Source organism: Mytilus californianus, unplaced genomic scaffold (genome assembly GCF_021869535.1).
Source record: "Mytilus californianus isolate M0D057914Y unplaced genomic scaffold, xbMytCali1.0.p SCAF_8, whole genome shotgun sequence".
NCBI classification, from domain to species: Eukaryota; Metazoa; Mollusca; class Bivalvia; order Mytilida; family Mytilidae; genus Mytilus; species Mytilus californianus.
The window spans coordinates 73,400,843-73,409,857 of record NW_026262734.1 but is presented as its reverse complement, the minus strand read 5'-3'; the positions used below and the strand labels follow the sequence as shown (position 1 = coordinate 73,409,857).

The 9,015-nt window shown below is 30.2% G+C and overlaps 1 long non-coding RNA gene across 1 annotated transcript; it reads right to left on the bottom strand.

Moving 5' to 3' along the window:
* Positions 1–1,765: 1,765 nt before the first annotated feature.
* Positions 1,766–8,124, bottom strand: LOC127712451 (uncharacterized). The gene is made up of 2 exons (XR_007987085.1): positions 7,475–8,124; positions 1,766–2,601 (listed from the first exon to the last, which is right to left on the bottom strand). It is a non-coding gene; the product is annotated as an uncharacterized LOC127712451 (long non-coding RNA).
* Between the last annotated feature and the right edge of the window lie 891 nt (positions 8,125–9,015).

The window sequence follows — 9,015 nt, the reverse complement described above, 5'->3', positions numbered from 1 at the left end:
AACATGGTAGACATGATCAATGGTGATGTAACAAGAGTGACTGTGCACACGCTGAAATGTCAAGTCTGCTTTGCCTACATGTAAAATTGAATTTATGTTGAATGTAAAAAATGTAATACATGTATATATGAAGGTTTTACTACATGTACAAGTATCACATAAACTTTCCATTATCAATTACCTTTGAAAATGAAGTCATGGTCAAATTAACCATGCCAAACAGATGATGTACACCCTACAAACTGACATTCCATACCCAAAATTTAGTGGTTTATAGTATCTGTGAAATAGACTTAACATCCAAACCATGAAAACTAAACATTGCCCAATGAAACATGAAAATGAGGAGGTCATGGTCAGATTTAAAACCTCCCAATCAAACTTGTACAACTTACGAAGATATCCAATACGCCAAAAATAGTGATCCTATACATGTCATGCATGTACATGTACATGTAGTTTATAGCATCTGAGAAACATTGGGAAATAGACCAAACCACAAAATCTAAATTGTTCAATGAACCATGACATTTTCATTGAGGTCAAAGTCTGATGCAGGTCTTGCAGTCAGATATATTCACCTTACAATCATTTCATACGCCAAATATAGTTGACCTATTATTCCTCTGAGAAACAAACTTGACAAAGTAACTGAAATAACCTTAATCACTGATCCATGAAATGAAGTCAAGGTCAGGTTAACCCTGCCTGACAGACAATGAGACATGTAGACCTTTCAAGATACCTATATATATATACCATATAAATTTATCCAATTACTCATTATACATGTACATGTTATACATGTAAGAGAGTATTTCACTGTATGACTGTTCAAACAGTAATATTTTTTTTTCAAACAGTCAGTGAACCATGAAAACAAGGTAAAGTGCAATGAACAAGTTACTAACAGAAACTTCATAACATAAAGAAGTATCCAGGTCTTTAAGCTTCAAAAATGTACCTAGTGAAGCTTTATACAAATAGGTTACACTGTCAGTCAGGGATACTACTTGTACAAGTAATCTTTATTTACTTGAAGAGGTAAAAAAAATATACTTCTATACATGATATAAGTTAACTATAATGTTTGAATAATCTCCCCTTAATTTTCTCAAAAATTCACTTGTATAAGTAATTTTTTTTTACAACCCCACAAAAATTCTCAAGTTTGAGATGTAAAAACATGCCTTTAATGATTTTTCCCAGGATAGCTCATAATTTTTTATTAGAGCTCAATGTTTCATCTCATTAATTCAACAAAGAAACTGATTGCACAAAGATCTTAAGTATTTGCGCAAGTCCTTCAAAAATTGCTCCTTGGGGGCTTGTAAATGAGCAGTGTTCTGAAGATAACAGACAAATGAGATTTTCATTGTTCATGAAATTACACTTAAATGATTAGTTAAGACATCTGCAAAAGACAGACAATTTAAAATTCTATTAGAGCAAAGAAGTCCTAAGAATTCAAGAAAAGAAGATAGGATGACTTTTTCACTTATATAAGTAAAAAAAACTGAATGTCTAAGGGACATAACTAAGGCAATTTTTTTTTACCTATACAAGTAAATAAAATACACTTGTATAAGTATCCTACAAATTTACTTATATAAGTATATTAATATTACTTCTTCAAGTAAATAAAAATAAAAAAAAAAAAATGGTAGTACCCCTGACTGGCTGTAGCCGCTGCCAGATTGTAATACCTATTTCTTGCATACATCAACTTTTGTTGTAGGCGGGACTATAAAATTATACTTTGAAGTACATGGTTTATTTGTTTAATATGCTTGGGCACTAATTTAGATTTTTATTTAATTCTAATTCAGACTTTAAGTACAGCAAGCAGTCATTTGACACTTAACAACTGTGACCGACTACGAGAGACCCTCATGGGTGGTTAAGGTCTTTTTACACACCCTGGTGGTAGTTAACAATTGCAATGCCAACATAAACTTCGGATGCGATTTATACATGCACTGTGTTGTAAATTTCACTGAAACTAGAAATTCACATTATATCCAAATTGTTATTATATTAAAATGACTGAGTATCCACTAAAGTATTCATGAATTCAGATATTATGCACTTTTATTATTAATATTCACTGAAACTAGGAATTTTCATTATTCCAAATGGCTATTTCAAATGAATAATTATCCAAAGTATTCATGGAATTCAGATACAATGTATGATTGCACTATTAATATGCACTGAAACTATGAAATCTTGTTATTCCAAATTCATTATTGATATACCAAATGAATAATTATCATGATTATCCAAGTTATTTAGTCATCCAGTACTGTGGTCCTCCTTTAATACAATTTGTAAGTTCCTATTTGTACAATGCACAATTTTTTTTCTTGTCCAATTTAATCCTAACATCACAAGTCATCATCATCATGGAATAATGCTGCAAGTGCTATTCATTATTTTCAAAAACAATAAATAACTAGCACAAAATAATGAATTAATCCACTGTTTCACAATTTGAAGCTATAAGAGTGACTCAGTGACATCTATATTTCCTATGCATCAAAGTGCACATGTAGCAGGCTTCATATTCTAAGTGGGAATCATGCTCAAGCCAATATGAATCTACAAAAAAAAATATACATTGAGACTAAAGTACAGTAAAATTTTAGCTAACATAATACTATATACATTGTATGGTACTTAGAAGAAAGTCAATTACAATAACTGTATCTACCTAGATGAAAACTAGCAATCCTCATTTGATTGACGAAAAAATTTCTAGGACTTATACAATTATATTTTTAAGTCCCAATTTTAAACAAGAAGAATAAATCTTTTTAGTGGGTCTAAATTCTATGTATGGTCTTTTATCTACATTAATGATTTTTTATGTGTGACTGTGTACTTTCATTGAAGGGTTACTGTCTTATTGAGGCTCACACCATACTTTATTTCATCAATTCTTTAAAGTCAGACATCATGGACATAGTTATTCCTCTCTAAAACACAACAGGTTATTGCTTTTGTTCATGTTAATATGAAATAAATTGATACTACAGAGAAAAGTTTAAAGAATGAAAAAAATAATTAAATAAATAAATGCACTGTTACTATATAGATGCTATTGACTTTCCCTTTGTCAAGTGCATATAATGAATAAACCTTTGTGATGTAAATGTAGAATCTTTGTCCTAAGGTTAATCAGGATGATATATATACTGTTCCAAGGCTGTTAACAGTCAGGGGACTTACTTAAATGAGCGCTTTTCTAAATCACTGATTCAAGTAACATTATGACCATAAAGGTTGGAAGTAAGAGTTGTTTTTCTTTAATAATCACCTATTTAAGTACATGTAGTACAAATTAATCACTAGCCTAAGTGATTTAATTTTATTGTAGCTTTAAATATAGAATACTATTGATCCAGGGGCTAATTATGTTGCTAAATTTATCAAAACCAACATCTGTGTTGATAGGATGACCCGGTCATGTCAGGTGATGACCTTGTACTAAATCTAGGATAATGACATAAAAATCACTTGTTTAAGTATCATACCTCAATTTCCTTCCAAAAAATCATTTCTTTTAATAAGTATCATTATTTTAATAACCCCCACTAATTTCAACACCCCGAACAGTGAAATTTTTATCGTGAACAGTAGAATTTTTTTACATAATCTATAAGATGAAACCTTGAATTTTACAGGGCAAATACTCCCACAGTGGCACTGCTGAGAAAAATCTGTTAAGAAAGTATCAGTTCATTATGTAAAGCCATTTTTATAGCATTTTTTCAACTAAAATAGAATTTGCAGCTAAATGATTGCATCAAAGGCATAAACCTTGCTGCTTAAAAGAAGCAAAAAGTTCATTTTTTTCAATTTTACTAATGAAAAGATATTATGTAAACCTACGTGTTTAAAATTTTGGTAAAACTACAAAATCACAATTTGTGACAAAACTTCCAATTTGCTACTTAAATAAGTGACTTAAAAATCACTTATTTCAAAAAGTCCCCTGACTGGTTAATGTTTTAAATCCTTGAGTTTAATTTTACATCTTTTGTGTTACTCTGTATACTTTTTCCTTATTACAGCTTGTATTAAATAATGCTTTGCAGCTCAGACAACACTTTCTTTATTTTATTTTAGTTATTTACCCAATTTTATTTTGATAAATCAATACTCAGATAACTTTTAAAATATGCATTTTTTGTATCCAAAATAATATTATATCCTGCTGATTCATATTTTTCTTAAATTACAATTTATTTTGAAATATTTATCAAAATTTTGAAGAGAACAATTATAATTTGTGAACATCATTATAAAATCATCTTCAATATATACCCATGACAGTTTAAAATTCCTCCCCAAGGCAATAAACTATTGTGTGTCTTAATCTGTATATTAGCTATAACATGTATATAAGAATTCCTGATTATTACCTATCCAGTGTTAACATCCTGATTATTACCTATTTTAATGTCACATTTGCATGGTCATGAATTCATGTTCAGTAAATACATAAATTTTAATTATTTATTTTGAATTTGAATAAAAGGTATTTTTAAACTAAATTATTGGACATACAATGCAGTTAACACAGTAAATTTTATGACAACTTACTTGATACTACAATATCTATAAAAATATTTTGAGCTTCATAAAATACTTTAAAAAAGTTTATACCATGTTTAGATAAAACAAAATATGCTTACAGATAGATATATTTGTTATGTTTTCCCCACATATTGAATGTTAAACATAAAATAATTATGTAGAAAAGGCAAAAAATCTGCAGTCAGATGTGAATGCACATGATGAAAGGAGATGTGGGATATAATTATATATCAATGATGCATCAACCCAACAGTAAGGCAACAATAAAGTAACCAAAACACAATTTAACACACAAATTTGACTCATGAATAGAAAGTCCTTTAATCATTTTAATGGTGGAATAAATAAAAAGACCCTTGAATGTTACTACTAGATAACATTTATGGCATAAATGAATTTTGACTAACCAGAGGGCACAATTTATATAAAAATTTCACATGAAAATATATAGTTTAGGTTCAAAGTATTTACAAATTTATAGTGATTTAATATTCTATGTTAAATCTAAAAAGAATATAATTATGATGCTCACTTTGCTCTTTTAATATGTTTTTTATTTCTTTTTAACTTAAAATCATGTACATGTAGCAATTAACATGATGACATATTTATAGATATTTTATTCATTGTAATTATTCATTTTGAGAAAAGATGCAACAACCTCCACAACCTTTGTTCAATATGAATCTTTAAGTACATGATGAAAGAATTACTAATTGAATTAGCACATTTTGTTTAATCAACTGTGTTTAAATGGCAACTGTTTTGAATCTGTGCATGGTTTCAGGAACATTAATTTAATAATATTGTTTTATTTTGATGATTAATGTTATTTTGAACCATCTAATCAATGCTAATACATATTCACTTTCAATGCCTTATATTATCAAATATATTCATGTTTTGTTGTCCATGATTTGGGAATTATTTAAAAATTGAATGAAAATGCATACTTGCTAAATAAGTCACTAAAATTAATACTTTTCATAAAATTTTATGGTCAGATCATATGTTTTCATACACCGTCATATTAATTTGTACTATGCATGTTTTTTTCAATGGAAATTGTGACGTCACAATGCATTCTTAATAGAACGAAAACATATGCAACTATTCCAGTCATAACTACGTTCGATAACTCTGCATGTTACTGGTTTAATTAGGATTATGTAAAATTTACTAGTTACCCGATGAATGGTTTAAAGAAAATTGAAAAATATAGTTATTTCACCTCGGTGAATATCCATTCGAGGTCTTCTTTTATAAATATAAAATAATATCGTAATGAATTTCATTGAGAATCTGACAACACTAATCAACATAGGTATTGTCAAAACATACATCTACATAGGTATTGTCAAAACTTACATCGTGATTAGGTGCCATGTTTGTTTTCTTTGATTACGTTGATGTTATGACTTAATACCTCCTTAGTCTAGCTATGTCCTTGGCTATCATTATAGTGACAATAACGTGTCATATTTAATTGCAATATAAACAGTGAAATTAAATTGAATTATTTGCATGGACAAAATAAGTGTCGAACATCGTCTACGTTTGAAAATTATCTGGTCGCAATTTTTTTAAAAATTTTATAAAAAAATAACAGCATGTATCAGCTTTATCAAATGGAACCAATGTTTGATTCTATGCTGCTTTAAGGTAAGACAATGACTGAAAACGCGAGCATCCAACAGTTATTTGATTTTCATTGTAACAATCTTACAAAATATATTTTGTACCAAGTCGGCCCACGCTGTCAATGTGGTCGCCATCTTGAAAAATAATACCCGATTTTCTGAAAATAGCTAATTTTCAAATCAATTTGGAAGGGACGTAATAAAAAATTAAACTATTGCATGTACGATATTTCAAATATTTATGAATATAGTAATAAGCACATATTTCCACAATTTTTCCATCTGTTTTGTTTAAATCGCAATTTTAGGTTTAACACGACAGAAAATCCAATATTTATCGGAGTTGGATGATTTAACAGTGTGAATTATCGAGGCAACAAGACAAATTTTCAAAAGCATTTGGAAGGGAGAAGACCAAAATTTAAACTTTTCCAAAAGGCATAAATATATTTCTAAATATATGAGGAATTACTATATATTTCCACACTTTTTTTATCATGAACTTAAAGTAATTTATTTTATCGATTCCTGAAAACCCCTGTGCATTTCTATACATTTTACTTGGGCATGATACGGGTGATGTGTGACATCGCCAATGTCACGTGATGACTGCTATAGTTGGATATGCTATCAGGTGATAAAGAAAAACCAGGGAAATCATGGAAATACTTGTAATCCAGCATTAGTAACACAATTATATGGATATGTACATGTAAAGATTGGTTGGTTGTTGGTTATAAGAAGTCCAGTGACAAGTATTTCATGCAAATTTAAGACCAGAGTTAACAATACATTAACATACAATATGTACATGATGTATAGGTCCTGTAAAAGGTCATCCCGCACAACAAAAATTAACCAATGCCCCACATGTTAGAGTTTAACAGTAAGACGATGAAGATCAAGAGTAACCTTTTTTTATTCCCTTGACCTTGTCACCCTTGGGGTGATGTATGCAAAGTAAATAAGGGATTAAATGACATACACATGATAAAAGGGGGAGGGGGAATGGTGTCAAACATGAATTTCAATGATGCACAACTTTTCCAAGCCCAAATCCTAACTTTGCCTTGGAACATGCAACTATGCACGAGTGTGGTGATATAGATCGTCGATTCATAGCCTGTCTGCATGGTCTGTAGGAAGAACAAATGTGCACATTTTCCCTTCAAAATCTTGGATCCATGATTATTCGATAGACATGCTTTAAAATATTATTCATTTCTACTCACCGATTGTAATTTCCAGCTCCGCTTATATTGTACATGTGGTCTAACATCTGTAGTTTCCTGTGTAAAATATAGTTTGCCGACCTCCAGGTCCAGTTTGCCGACAAGAAAATAAAGAGGGTAAATCGTCCACGGTGAAGAATTGTTTTCCGTTTTTAAAGAAACTTGACAGATTTAATTAATTATTTTTTTTATCATCGGAAAATATTCCTCATGGAGAGTAATTCAAATTAAAAATGTTTTATTATGCTGTACAATATTGATAACTTAGTCATATTCTTTAAATTTACTTCAGGTACACCGACGGTACATTTTCTTTTCCTCAGAATTTATCAAAACTTTTTCAGATATAAATTTGAATGAATTCATTAGCATCTTCTGCAATAATATTAAAACTCCATTTTTAAACGAAGGCTTCTGGTGTGTAAAACCAGTTATGAACGAATCTGAATAGATAAAATAAAAAGTAAAGATACCTAAAGGAAAGTAAAACGCACATGTCAAAAATGAACGGACAATGCTATGGCAATAAACGGAAAACGACAAAAGACAAACAACGATCGCAAAATAAATAAATAAAAAACAAAACAAGTCAACAACCGCACAATAGATGATAATAGTATAAATTATGGGCTATTTCACAACTATATCAAATCTTGAAAGCCGGGTTAAACGTAAATTTTTTTTATACACTGAGTTGCTACAGTGACGCTAAAATATTTGTCGACTGCAACACCCTATGAAATGTTTGTTTTAAACATTTAACGACTGTAGCAACCTTTTAAAATTTGTAATAAACATTTTATGACTGTAACAACCTTTAAAAAGTTTTAACAAACATTTTACAACTGTCCCAACTCTAAAAACGTTGTAACAAACATTTTTTGACTGCATCAACGTCTAAAAAGTTGACACAAACAAATTTCAACTGTCCCAACTATTAAAAGGTTGGGACAAACATTATACAACTGCCACAACTTTTGGAAAGACTGTAATAAATAGTATTTGACTGTGACAACCCCGTAGACCACTGCAACAGTCCTTAAATGACTGTTGATAACATATTTTGATTTTCACAACCCATAAAAGTGTTGGGACAGACATTAATCAACTGTATCAGTTTCTTTGACAGTCATCTTCAGTCTTCCACAGACTAAGACAGTCGTAGAACGACTGTTACTGGTATGGACAGTTGTTTTTTCGTCCAGTAGTGTTAGAGAACGTTTAATAACTTTACGACAACTGTTGGCTATGTAGGATATCATTTTTTAATAAAAGACAGTATTTTTAATGTCAAGTGACTGCAAAATTTCTTTGTCTGCACCTTGCAGTCATTATTTTCGTGCACCATTCAGTAAATCAGCAGCTAACGTGTTTTCGGGAACAACACTTTACAATTATTACAAAAATCTACATATCTTTCACTGCCAAAATGACAAGAATTTTCGACGGGGTTACGTCCCTGCTAACGTAAAAGTTTAGGTTTCAGCTCTGTGGTTCCCAGTGAAACGATGATAATGCGTGTGTTCACTTGTGCTGAACAG